Source organism: Varroa jacobsoni, unplaced genomic scaffold (assembly GCF_002532875.2).
Source record: "Varroa jacobsoni isolate VJ856 unplaced genomic scaffold, vjacob_1.0 scaffold_1424, whole genome shotgun sequence".
NCBI lineage: Eukaryota > Metazoa > Arthropoda > Arachnida > Mesostigmata > Varroidae > Varroa > Varroa jacobsoni.
In genome coordinates this window covers 337375-352134 of record NW_019214326.1, presented here as the reverse complement: position 1 = coordinate 352134, position 14760 = coordinate 337375, and the positions used below count along the sequence as shown (strand labels likewise).

The 14760-nt window shown below is 45.8% G+C and overlaps 1 long non-coding RNA gene across 1 annotated transcript; it reads right to left on the bottom strand.

Annotated features, from left to right (window-relative positions):
* Positions 1-1008: 1008 nt before the first annotated feature.
* On the bottom strand, positions 1009-13943 carry LOC111269931 (uncharacterized). Its single transcript, XR_002686000.2, has 3 exons — positions 13929-13943; positions 3663-3830; positions 1009-1562 (listed from the first exon to the last, which is right to left on the bottom strand). It is a non-coding gene; the product is annotated as an uncharacterized LOC111269931 (long non-coding RNA).
* Between the last annotated feature and the right edge of the window lie 817 nt (positions 13944-14760).

The window sequence follows — 14760 nt, the reverse complement described above, 5'->3', positions numbered from 1 at the left end:
ACTTGTTTAATTGAATAGTTATCATATATGAGAGTGCTACTAAAAACTGACGTTGAGGTATAATAACATTATAAAAACATAAGCCGTTAATAGAAAACTATATAGATCTGTTAAAACTCTTGCAATTCAGACAAAGCATCTGAAAGATAAATGAAATTTCTGCAAAAATTCACAGATAGATAAAAAAAAAAAAACAAAAGGTAAAGGCACAGGTGCTGCGCAGACTTACAAATGGATTCGTGCTGATTAGAATTAAGCAGCTGCGTAATCGTGATGTTTCTGAAGTTTTCGTTCGGGAAATTCGTACCTGATCGATCGATCGATTACTGAAAAAGTTGATCAGATCTTTGCGAACGACAGGCAGCAATGGTTCCGAAACATTTGTCACCCGATAACTCTGAATGATTTTTAAACAAAGATGGCTCAGTGTTCGACGCAAATCAAGTAATGCGAACCGTACCCCTATTCACGGAGCTCTAGAGAACTACAATGAAAACAAACTATTTCTAAAGCGATTGGTCGATAGTGATAAAAGGTGGACCACATACGACAAACATGTAAAGGTACATTGCAGGGCATTTCTCAGATTAGGCCTAACAAAGTGATGTTATGTGTTTGATGGAATTACTGCCCTTTGACAAAGTGACTGATTTAAACCATCGCTGTCGATAACCTATAAGAAACTATTGGAAAAGAAATAAACACCAATGCCTGATTAGAAACGATTACACGTACCTATCGTTACATGGCGAAAATTGAGCAAACTCTTGAGGGAGATCTTCATTTGTCTCGGTCTCGTTACCATCCAACACTCTTGCTATGCAAAACTCACTTTTTGTGTTTTTTTTTTTACCCAAACTACAAAAATCCGGAAACGGACTGGATTATGATATTATCAAAAAATTGACAGGTCGTCGATTTAAAGGCAACTATTTAACTCGATATAATTGTTTTAATACCTAAACAATAATTGATAACTGAAACAATAATTAAGAACTAAAAGACGGTCAATTTTTTCGACAATCCAATATATACGAACACCACGGCATGCTACTAAAGTAATTATTACGAGACGAAACGAATGATACCTGCTCGTTCCTCACCTAGTCGGTGCCGGTGCTTGTAAGCACAACTTCTAATCACACAAATACAAAATGGTAATAGTGTTTCCAATGTCGTATAGTAGCGTTTTCTGTGCCATTTTGTTTCAACTTGTTTATGTGAAAGTTCTACTATGGACGAACACAGACACACGTAACCCTTGAGAGAACGGGCTATACTTCAATGTTCAAACACTATTTATTTGTATCTTTTATTGCGTATGACTTGATTCAAATCGTGTATAAAATGGCCAATCTCTGCTTATTTCTCGCGGAAATGCAGAGGGCGTCGTGGTCGATCGATCAGAGCTCGCTCGGTTGATTAGCTTCTTGTTATAGGGTGTTTACATGCGTACGCACGCCCACGTTGTACCACGTTTTCTGCCACCGTCGGATCGAGCGCGATACGCTGTCAATCCCAGCTTCTATGTCGTTGGTTGGCATCAACGGAATCGCGTTAATCTGTCGATTGATAACCAATAATAATTGTCACAATAACAAACAGTACGTCATCTAGAGGTTAGAACAATGGTTATTTTCGTTACTCGGAAAAATGCCGGACCCGTAATAGCGAGCAACAATTAACTGCGATCAATCACAGGCGGCGCTGGGCATTGATGTATCGCTGGTTACGAAATTTGCCAACTTTATAATATGTACAGTATACGGGGTAATCAAATAGTTACTGTATGACAGGACCGTTTCGAACAAGCCACTACGAGAAGATATTCTTCGATAAATGCTGAGTGAAGCTTCTTCTATCTGAAAATACCCAAAACAAAATAGGTAGTGATAAAAACAAATAAAAAGAAAAACGCCCCTGCGCATAGAACCGAAATGAAAAATGAAGAGGCTGCATGCTTGCGACATGTTTTCTACGTTATCCTCTAAATGTACGTGTGCTTCTTACGTCGAAGTTCATCTCTCGCTTAATGCTATTATATTGTTTCACAGGCGCGACGACCAGGCAGTATTAGACTGCAACACACGTTATAATAGCAAAATCGTCTTATTGAAGAAGATCGGTGTGTTGATACTGATCTGATTAGCCTCTTTTTGCGTCTTCCGAAGTTCTGTGTTATACTAGCTGATGTTATTAGTTCGTCTACTAACGCCGAAAGATCTCCTGGCTGTACAGTATCATGCCACGAGGAAAACAGCTAGGTCGCTGGTCAAAGCTTTCGTTTCTTTTAAAAGCGATGTCTCATTCAAACAGAACGGCGACGTCTGCCGCGGCAGGAAGAACACTGTTTGTTGTCAACTGGATCACCGTTACCACTAGAGAATTCAGCGCCGTAATATGTCGTAGAGTTTCTAGAACCCTTGCCGGCGGCAAGTCCAACTCCTTTTCAGTAGCAACATCAATAACAATTATCGTTTTTAGTGGACATACGAAAGCAGGGCCAGGAAGCCTGTGATCGCAGACCTGAAATGGCCTGCGGAGATCGACAGTAGCGATTTTAATAATAAACAGCCACCGTGTTAATGCTGGTCAACCCTCTACGGTAATACTGCTATAGCTGGCTCTTACGGCAACTAGTAGATATTAACAGTAGCCAATGCTCGAATCGGCGAAGGAGCAGAAATGAGACAGATGGTAATATGTGTGGTGGCGCGCGCCGGCGCCGCTGCGGTGGCCGTAGACGCTGTTGCATTGATGGTGATGGCCGTGGTGGCGTCAGGCGCTGGGGCTGCCGACTATTATTAAGTCATTGGCATAGGGGACGATTAGCGATTAAACGGATAGATCATCTTTTTTTTTCTCACACGCGTGACGCTCCTTAGCGAGCGCACGAAAGCATTGAGGAACAAGAGGCGTACGTTCGCCGGTGTTGGCCAGTCGATAGTTGCAATAAACAATCAAACCAAAATACTGCTAGGATGTCATAAGATACGGTACGCGTCAGACACCTCAGCGATTTGTACGGTGGTGGCAGTCATTACAAAGATATGGGTGACTGAGCGTTTGTGTTTGCTTTTGTTTGGTGATTTGTAACGACGATGCGCGTCGTGATGATTGATGAGTTTCTGTTGAAGATGTAATAGTGATATTCCGATCAGGAAGCGAAATTACCACGTTTTGTTCCATCTTGTCTGGATACGCAGATATTCCCGGTAGTCCGAAAGCATATATACATATAGACACGCTCATAATTTTTGATATTGTAATGCGGTGAGTCCACTACCTTCGCAAACGAGTAACGCACTCGCTATTTTTTCTCCCACGTCAAACCGTAATATCACTTGTTCTGTATCCAGCTGCTTGTATATTCTAGCGGCTATCTCCTTATATCTTTGATTAACTGGAACTAGACTGAGACCCGTTAAGCTCGCGCAATTTATACGGCCTGTTCTACGTCGCATGCTGAGTACAGTCTAATTTACAATTCCTAAGGCTTTTCTCTCTTTTTGTCTAGTAATCGTTAGATACTTAACGATTCATGTCATATTCATTTAATCAAATTATCTTCCAATTTCTTTACAGTTGTACTACAGGAGCTAAGGTTATGTAAGCTTCTACAATTGCCATTGCTGCTACGATTATAGAAGTACGATACTTACAGACATCCCATCGCGAGAGGCTCCTACACAGAAGGGCATATAGCCAGTCCACAACGGCATTGATGGGAAACGAGTCACTTCAGCGCTATAATCGCAGTTATCATGAAGTGCTGCAGCAGCTCCAACTGCACAAAGGCCGCGGGTCTTCTGATGAGCGATGGCGTGGTGCTATGGGAACCAAAAAATTAGCGGCAGCACGTTACGTGCGCATACACGTAACGTGCTGCTGTTAAAAAAGCCAGCCGACGTGCTGCCAGCAATTCTGCCCTAAGCTTGCCGATCGAAACAAGCAGAAGCCTGAAGTCTAGCATTGTCTTCCGCGACCCAAAAACGACGAAATCATTATTTTTCTTTTGTTTTTCTGCTACTACCGCTGCTGTCACTGTTTTGTTTTTTTCCCGTCATCATTTCGCTCTTGTTGGTGGCACCCGCCTGTGATGGCTGGGAACAACCTGCTACTACGGCTGTACGAAGCTTAGCGTCGTCTGACCGCGCGGTGATGTGCTGCTCTGCATCCACGACCCGACGCCTGCCACGCTTCACGCAGGCGTCGGCCGCCTGGCCTTCTGCCGCGAACAATAACAACGACGACGACGTGGTCGTCTTCTGACGTGTGGTAAGTGGGTGATGGGATCCCCGCGAAATCCCAGCCGTTTGGCCACTGTCACCGATGCCTGCTTCGGTGCCCGATGTACCCAGTTCGAGTCCCGAGCCGTAAACTCCCACGGGTCCGCGTGCGCGCTTGTTCAACTGCTCCAGCGGTAGTTGCAGCGCTCAGATGGCGAAGGTTGTCAGACTTTAGATTTCGGATTTGTTTAGACTCTTCTTTGAACAGGGTCAGCCTGCTAGAATGAGACAGAGTTCCCACCGTTGATGCACCACACTCCTTAGTGCTCGTCGCTAACGGTGGTGCGTCACAGTTGTTTCTGCTTTTACAAGAGCTTGTTTGGTAGCTTGTTGTCGTAGGCGATTACAGTCATCGCCGTCACCGTCGGCATCACTGGCAGAGTTGCCATGATCAGCGGCGCGGTCAACTACGATCATATCAGCATCGCCATCAATACACCGGCAAACAGAAGCATTGCCGCCTATGCGCTACTTGTCGGCCTGCTTTGTTCGTGCTGCTGAGCTTGACGCTGTTGATGGCGACGCAGTAGAAGAGGCATTTTTTCCCGTTTTTTTTTGCGAGAGTCTCACCTGGCTAAGCGTGCCAAAAAGCCACAGAGTTACACAGATCGGTCGCAACCGGCCACAACAACGACTGCATCAACAGCATCAGTAACACTTCAGTAAGGATGAACCATAATAAGGCCCAGGAAGACACAGGAGTCGAGACATGGAACAGACTAAGGTTTTTCTCGTTGAGTTCTCGTTGTTTCGTACCCGTGGGAGAGGAAATGCGAATAAGACAAAAGCCAACAGCTTCTCCGGATCAGTGCTTGTTGTTGCTGTTGTGGTAGCGTCTTTAATATTTTCAAGCAGAGTCTAGAAAGAGCCAAAGCTGTCGCTATCAAACGACCCGTTTAATCGAAAAAATGAATAAACGTAGAAAAATTACAAGCACCTTGTGTGATAGTACACCTTAGTACTAACTAATTGGACATGGACAAAAGGCCTTGCAACGTTGCATACGACCATCACTAGCATCAGTTCCTCTTTCAGTTAGTACAATTAATGTTTCGCGCAAAACAACACAAGCTCGTCATTCGTTTGCCAGTAGTTACACGCGATTAGTTAACACGCAACAAAGGAAGAAAAAACAAAGCAGGGACTCATCGTTATTTCAACATTATTCAGCTCTTCAATGTCAAGTCCATGTAGTGCTGTCTTAAACCTTAATCTGGCAGACAACATATCTAGAATCTAAGCGGATTCTTCAAACCAGGCCAACTATACTGCCAGGCCTACAATTTATGAATTAGACGAGACCCCTTGATATAGCACTGGCATGTTCCGTGGCACTTTAATGTCTATATGAATAAATACATAGAGCGATCTACTTAGAAACCTTCATTAGCGAACTGGAACAAGTTAACCCCTCGGAAAAGCTTTTCTACAAACCCAACAATAGACGTCTTCTCGATATTCAAAGGTGATTATTGCTTCGCGAACCGGGCAACATCTGTCTGAAGAAACCGTCAAAGCCAATAGCAGTCACCTCGTCCGCTCATGATTCGTTAATTACAGACGATTATTCCTGCAATAATTATCACTGCTACTAACGGGGCGTTCCGTCGACGGATCGGTCGCCAATATCAGATTCGTCATTCGCCATATTGTGCACCCTATTCTGTTCATACCTCCGGTGACGTGTCTCGCCTTTGAAGGCTAGCACTATAGTTCTGCCGCACCGACATCTGAAGGCGGTCATCCCTTCGAGTCAGTCTCGCTATCCATTGATGAACATAAACAACAGCAATCTAAGTTATCATGACTTTTTCCGTCCCACTTCCTATCCGAACTCTTTCTGCTGGCCTGTTGCGTTGGAGTAATTAAAGGGAATCTTATATTAAGCCCGGTTTCACTCGTAATTTGAGCTGGTTTTCGGCAGACACGTCGCCGGTTGCCTCTTTGACGCGTTTGCCTACCACTACGCTCGCCCGAGCAAGCGTAAATTAGACCCAAAACGGCAGTTCGAAAAATTCCGCTGCACTTACAGCCAGAAACTATTGCGGATCGACGGGTACCCGTTCATAGATTCTTCTTCACTGGCCTTTCGTTTGCGCTCGTGCTTACGTTGAATTGGGTATTCAGTTCCATCGATCTATTGTGCGAAGAAGAGTGGTAGCGAAGAGACCGAGAAACTCACGCGTAACCTAGGTGTGCCTCGTGACCGATAACAGCGGAACGAAAACCTCCGTTTCCGGGACGTTTGTACTATGAAGTATGTACTTGTGAAGGTGAGAATGAGCATCATGAGATAGAGGCCGATAGTACGGACGAAAGAAACGCTTTATACTACAGGGAACTCAACGCGAAGTTCAAGCGGATACCGCCGCAAATTTTGTTCCTCGACGAGTGCTACTCGAAGACACCGAAATGATTCCGGATGAAAAAGGGCACCATTAGCTTGGCGGACGTTGGCGGTTCTGGTCAGATCACGGGCTGATGATTGTTCCGCTGAACTCGTTAACCTAATACTGGACCAACCAAACGGCCCTGGTCGATCAATAGTAATCACTTGATGCTGTGGTTCGTGGTGGAACCGAAACGTTCTTTTGTAACTTCTGGAAGGCCGAAAGCCCGTCACCAAACGCTGCTTATGCTTCTTCTATTGTGGTGGACAAGCATCGCAGTTATATTATGGTTTATAAAATCGAAGAGTACACTCAGCGTTAGCTCGAAGCGATCGAAGAGAAAGCGAAGAGTTATGTGTCTGTTGATGCCCCGGGTGAGCTTTTCCAAGTTTTCATTTAGACGATTTCAGCAACGCGTTCGACGAAGTGTTTGTATACGACGTTGCTTTTGACTTGTAGGTAGAAATAGCACCTTGAACTGTGGGCACTTCACAGCGGAAGGTGCACACATAGGTTTACCTACAATTCTACCGTAGTCTACTGCCTCCCGAATCGACGCTTAGAGGGAGAAGCTGGCGCTCGTAAATCCCTCAAAATACTACGCGGAAAGCCGAACGATGAGTTTTTAGAGCTTACAAAAGAGGGATCTTAGAGGAATGATCGAATTAGACCTGCGGCAGGTATATTTTCAATGCAGATTGTAGCTAAGTTTCACTGTCCCCTTAATCTCATAATTATCACGAGCACCGCGCGACGGCGTTTTGCTCCAGGAATTCCTTTATTGAGCGATGCGAGTCGGCGAAACTTCATAAGAGAGTTGAATCAAGTGGCCGCGAAATGCCAGCCGTTGTAAGAGAGCTGGCTATCAAATCCAAGTGGAAAGCTCTGTGTTTACTGTTGCTTTACGACGTTTTTTCGTTGTAAGCGTTCTAACACTGCGAGAAACGGGAGGATTATCGCCGACAGCGGCGCGTGCATCATCCACTTCGTTTACTGATGAATCAAACTGTCTACCTGTATATTCTCACTCTCTCTACCCGGCTGCCCCTCTAACAGACGCGTCGTTCATTAGTGACTGTGATGATCGAGCGTAGCAACACTGAACACCTACAATATAACGAAAGAGATTACGACCCTAAGTATGATTCTCGACTGGGTCAGGTGATTCAAAGAAGAACTTTGGGAGAATGGAAACGTGCAACTTATCAATAATTATGGCTTGCTTTAGACGGATGAGAGGATAGCAGCTAGGGCTACGGCTGGGAAAATTGCTTTGAAGAAGTAATAGCAGCTTAAATCCGCCTTAGTAATAACGGTCATTATAAAACTCTTGCTCTCATTTGATTAGGAACATTACTCTGACACTCCACCTGCCATTGCCATTGAAAATTACACATTGCCTTGTTCACTGTATAGTTGGAAGCTTGATCTGACACGTAAACGAACTCTATTTCCCTCAGAAGATCGCAGTATTGTCTTTTGTGTCATTTGTAAATAGTATATTTACAACTACTTGTATTAATAAATAATGCTCAGCTATGGTGGACTCCAACGACAAATAATTTTCAATATTGAATTACCCGTAACGAGATAGCCATAAGGTTATGCTGCAATAAACGCAATAGTTATGGCTATCTAATACAGTTTATGGTTTATCTACTATGGGCATTGGAATAGGCCTGAAGTATTGCACGACCCCGAGAGGACCTCTTCCCTGGGTTTGCAATGTCATTTTCATGTATTTCTCACGTAAGTATAGAATTGGTACACAGAACAGTACAGAATTGATAATTAGTACACAAGTATTGAGCTCTATTCGGTAATACTCAACTGGTCAGGGGCACTAAGTCTTACCGCCCTAGAAATGATATTATGTGTTATTTCAACGTTTTTGTCAACGATTTGCTCTTAATAGTAAATAGGGAGTCGATTCCTTTTCTTAGGTTTTTTTTTTTCTTTTTCCCTCTTTGCCTAACATTGTACGAGGCCGCACGATAGCAGTACGATATTGGGTACTGAAGGTACCCGACCATCTTGTTCAGGTTAACTTTTACATATTCTGGAACCCTTGTGCTACTAGAGAGAGCTCTCAAGAATACCGTTTCATGGTCAATGAAAAACAAGACCTAAAAAGTACGACTGTTTGTTGCGCCATAAGATCAGTTTGGTTTGCGCACTGCTAATATTCACGTTAGACAAAGCAAGATTATTTCAGCACAGAATAGGTTTATCTTTTTAACTAGGCATCGTAAAGTTGCGATCGTGTTGCATCATTGGGCAGTGTTAAAAACGTCATATTCACAAAAAGGTCGTGTCGTAACTGCACACAATGACATACAGGATCAGTTATTCAGCATCATTCACGCATGTACCTACGGGCGTCACACTTATCGGTAGTTGCGGCCAGATATTTTCGGCCAGATATCAGATATTTCATTTTGGCAGCGATCAGGTCATAACATGAACGTTTGTCTGAAATCAGTAGTAAAACAACAAGTGAACCATCTAATTTCGAAACTAAAACAGGTGTCACACTTAACCTCCCCAAGCTCAGTGACCATGCCGACTTCGGCAGGGTACATGCCCCACGACCTTCAATCGTCTGCAGTCTCTCAGCACTGGCTATGATGACGTCACATGTGTTCGGTGATCGGACTGTTGTACTTTGGAGGTTACTGTCAGTGACCCCCCTTTTTTGCTTTCGCCGCTGCCGCATGATCAGAGTAAGAAAGTTATGCTCAATGTGAATGGATCTCGGCGAACGGAGGAGGCAGTTGCCTATCTGGTCACTGGGCTTCACGACCCAGCCAAGGCGAGCCCACCCCGCCAACCACCACCTGCCATATGTCTACGAGCGTGGGAACGGCGATGACCGAACGTGGCAGTCACCACATCAGTCCATCCTTTTCAGCACTATAACAAAGGAGAAGAAGAAAAGTTCAAGAAGAAGAGCGACTTAAGGAACAGAAGTAAGCGACTAGCGGCCCCGCACCGGTGGCCTAATCAGGAACTAGCTACGTCGTGTTAGAGACGAATCAACTGACTACTTTTCGGGACGAGGTTTCGATACCAGCCAGAACGTTCGACCTAACAGCCCCTTCTGATCTAGCTGAATCTCTATCCCATCATGGTCGTACAGAATCGAAGTAAGTGATCGAGTGCCGTCGAATCCATACTTGAGCCGGCTGTTGCCGCCGATGATTCGGTTCTGCTTCTCGAGGCCAATTGCGGTAGCACAAATCAACAGGCAATACTGAGCGTTCGCACGATTAGGGAAGTCGAAGGCCGGACGGCGATGGCATTTGTGTGCCATTCGACCGCTACGCGCAGGTTAGGTCTGAGCCATTCCCACGGTGTTCTCAGGCCGTCAGACACCAAACTGCCCGCTTTCAGGTCTCTGTGCGCGAGGTCTACGCGCGTATTTGGAGCAGAAAGCGCGCGCCGGAGAAAGAGTGAGAGAACAACCAATGGGCGGAACATTGAGAGAAAGTAAAGGAAAAAATTCACGATGGGACGGATTCGATAGAGCAAAAGGTTTATAATCAATACCTATCAGCTCGTGACACAACAGAAACAAATAGATGGCCATTCAGAGTCCGTTCGCAAACGACGGCTTAAAGTACGTTCTAGATGAGGCCACACAGTAGACAAGACAGACGCGAATACAGTTTGTAGAAGCTGGATCGACACAGATTGACAGCTTTTCAGACGCATTTTTGGATCCCATTAAAATTACTAAATCGTCATGCAAACGCATCGTGGTTGCGAGAATTATGATGCTTGTCTGTCTCCCCTGAGTTGTTTTAGGATTAGGGGGTCTAAGGTTAAGCAAAGATTACTTGTTCAAGTGGCACCTGACACGTTGAGCTTCCGGGTCGGTTCTGGCCCTGCGCGCGACATTTGATTTCACCAGTAAACTACGTAGGTGTCTATCTTTATTCTACACTCTTTTTTTATTTACCTATATTCGTCAAATAGCGCCATTAGCTATGGAAGAATGAACGCAAGCGCGAAATTGCGCTCGAAGCAATGTCTCTAGTCGCTGTTAACGTCCAGTGGTTTGACGCATTCAACGCTAGTCTAACCCACGCCATCTCTATCATAGTTGTTAGCTACTGTACACATTAGAATCTGATTGGCTTTATACACATGCTATAAAAGCGGCGCGTGAATCGACCCCCGCGCTCTTTAACTGCGCTCAATGTACAGCCGTTATTGACTATTACAGTCTTGTATGCGGCCATCCGGACTCGTGTTCCCAAACCGATCGTGATAACCAGTTATCCGTTGGTTGCCGCTAGTTAGACTGGTGGCGTCCAGCATTCGGTTCTTTCGCGTTCCCACGCGAGGCCCAATTCGCAGTCCTGAAGGAGAACCGGGAGGGGCTGAGGAGACAAAATTCGGCATGGTGCGACAGCACCGTGTCAACTCTCATGAGATAGCATATGCCACTCTGCCAGTTGAACTCCCGTTCACTGTCGCGTCTAGCAGTCATAGTCGTTTCTCCTTTGCCGGTTGGGTACGTGGCGCTGCTACTTGGTGCCTTCAGCTATAGTGGGCTCCAGCTTGGATCATTCGAATCGGAGGGGTGACCCTGATCGCAAGAGCTCCTTTCGCCGCTCGCAGTACTAATGCCGGTGGATCTGTTTCGCATGCTTTACCATTATATATACTAAGTTTACTCACTCAAACAGACAAACACAGATAGACACACATACTATCGTACACGCACACGTCGAACGATTGCTTCGGCTGCATGCGAACGAAGCGAGCCAACAACAAGCGGGCCTGCCAGTCTCCTATTGGCCTACGAGACTGCAAGCAATCCAAGTAACGGCACACAGCTGATTCGGTTGCGCACCGTTTGCTTGCTTTAAGGTCCGACCACCAAGCAACCATTGGAGCATTGACAAGCGTCGTCGTAGGCAGCCAACCCCAGGTTTCTGCCGGTCGTGGCCAGTCACCCCACCCGACCCAGTTGTACTGCTGCTGTTAGAGTCGGTGCCGGTTTGGTTTGCCGCTTCGCGAATCTTTTTCCTCCTCGTATTTTTCACGGCGCGCTTCTGATCCGTCTGGCTCGCCCTCTCACTCGCTGGTTTGTGATAATTGTGAACCGGAGTGTGGGAAAGTTGTCGCTCAGGAATCCGGTGCTCAAAACCAGCGGCAGCTCCAGTTTCTGGCGTGACACACCGGCTTCGCCTGCCGAGGCAGAACTCGATAGCTAGTCACCATCAACCAATATGGGACGGCACCGCTCCTTCTATGTGTATAGAAGCTTGGGTTAACTTCTTCTATTCAATGCGTCTGCCTGTTTAGGTAGTGTCGACTGAAGCGGCCTGTTGTAGCCATAGCTGTACTAGTAGTAAAAGCAGCAGTAGTAGAGCGTAGAGATAGAACGCAGAGATCGAAGACGAAAGAAGAAGGAAAAACGACGAGGACGATAGCTTGAAAGGCGGCGGCCGAGGAATAGAGAGAATACCCTTAAAGAAACCGGGGGTTAAGCGGAGACTGGGGAATCGGGGGAACGTTGACGAGACGATACAAGACGCACAGAGAAATACTACACTAGCAAGCCAGTTCGTGAACATCTATGCATACGCTCTGTGCATGGCCGTCGTGCGAAGACATCTCGCTAGGGTAGAACAGGCTTTCCCCTTGGCGCTGTCTCCCTCCTCTTCTACTGAGCCGAAGAATGGAGAACGCCTCCACTGCTTCGGGCTGCTGCGGCGATGATAATGCTGCTCGTTCCGATGTTGCTGCTTGTGTCTTTGATGGCTTCCCAGGAGCGACTGCCCCAACCAGAGTGGGCAGTCAGGCAACCTACAGGCTTTCGGACCACAAGTCTACTGTAGTGGCACGCGAAGAGCGAGAAGATTCGACCAATGACCAAATGGTGACGATGCAACAGAATTCGATAAGGTCCCACGGTCGCAGTAAGCAACCGGGGGGCAGCAGACAGCCCTGTTCGGTATACAGAGATACACACACATGCACACTTCGGTTCGGTTATATACATTCAGAACTGCCGCCGGGGAAACATCGAGCAACTAGAATCTCATGCGTGTAGCCGGTGTATAGAAAAGACCTGTATATACGTGAGACCAGACGGGAAGGAGCGAAGAAAGAAACCGCTACGGGCAGCATAGATTGCTCCGGGGGCATTGGTTGGCCCGTGTCAGTCGACTAAAGTCTGTACCATGTAGAGAAGTTAGTTTGAGCGGGATATTGAGCGAACTGGGTTTAATGGGGATTTAGAGAACGGCGACTCGGATTGAAACATGGTAGCGACAACAGTTGTTCAGCATAAGCCATGTTAGCTTTCGAGAAGGACATGGAGTTTTATAAATTTCTAGCAAAATTATTATATAGGGAGCTACGTAAAGGCTCGATGCAATGAACTTATCATTTGGAACTAGTACACAAATAAAGTTAAATGAAGATGATAAAAACAAAGAGACTCTAAAACGTGAAAAAAAACTGGATATCCTTTGTAGTTAACTAAAATATGACATCATAATCATTGCTAAAAAACTGCTTTTTTTGCTAAAGTAAATAAATAATACAATTTTTCAAGCATTTTTGGTGCTGATGGAGACCATTTATGTACGGACCAGATTATGTAATTCTGCAATTTTTTGAAGTACTCATCATTCAGAATAGCAGTTCCACGCCTTCCCGTCGACAATGGTTCGTAATCCAGATATTAAGTTGTAGGATATCCTTTCTGTTCCTTGAGTCAACTTAGTTTAACAGCAAGACAAATCATCATTACATGCACATATAGCGAATGCCTATATGTAATTGATGCAATTTAATGGCTCGTCATTCTACGAAATTTCAGTCTTTCGTTAAAGAAAAATAATACTCGTCCCTGTTAGCTATGGCGTTAAATCGATGGTTAAGCATCATTTCGACAGGGTGTTTTTTTTGTCGCTATGCTGTTCGTATCCAGCTTCTCATCACCCATCTTATCCACCTGTGCGTTTGTACGGCATATATAGTTTCTGCTAATGTATCGCCCTGTAACAGCCCCACAGGGGCCACGCGAGTAGCATCGGCCACCTCATTGCAGCGCACCCCATTTATGCGGTCTATTATTTAGCTTATAGTTCCTTTTCTACCAGCAGCAGCAGTACTTGCACTGACAATATATATATATATATATATATATATATTCATATATAGTAGCGCAGTGCTGCTGGTTTGGTCTGGCTAATTATTGACTGTTTTTTTTCTCCTCCGATGTTACCTCCGCAATAACTCCGGTCGGAAACGCCATTTGCTTGTCTTTGTGTACTGCACTCGTTGTGTACCTGTTTACCTATGTGCGGTCGGCCAACGGTCGTACTCTTTAGATTTGCCTTTTTCCAGTTCATTTCCTGCAAACAAGTACATCAATGCTCATGAATACGCTGCTGCTCTTGCGGTTTTTCCATGGGCCGCCTGACCTGTCGTTGCCACAGCGTGATCTGTCGCGAGTGCGCGCGCCACATCAGCGACGACGGCTGCCCCTCCGCCGCTGCCGCTCTGTAATCAGCCTTGCGGTTGTGACTGCGCGACTCTGCTATGGCTGTTTACGTTTTACCCTAGCTTTACATGAACAGCATCAACATCAGTCTCAGCATCGGCAACCATTAGCCGTCGTCAACAACAACAACCTTATCATCAGCAACAACATCAGTTCTACGCGCGGCAGCTGGCTGGCGACAGACAACGCGAATCGCATCACCACGAAACAAACACACGGGCAGGACAGCTAGAACAAGCGACGCGCACACACATATCCTCCGATGAGGTTGCAGCGGCCCGAGTGAGGAGTCCTGAGTGAGCTAAAGCGAACGAGCTAGAAGTGGCGCGCTGCCGGAGTAGACGGCTGCGATGTTGCTGGTGATGATGTTATCTCGTCTATTGCTGCTACCGCCTTCGCTGTTTGCTGTCTGTGAGCCAATAAAGAATATCAAGAAATCGCGTTCCCACGGATCGACCCCGCTTAGTCGCATACGCGAACAGCGGCGGCCAAGGAGCGCTTAAGCGAACCAAGAAGCCGCAGCGGCGAAAAGAGGCAGAGCAACAAGCAACTG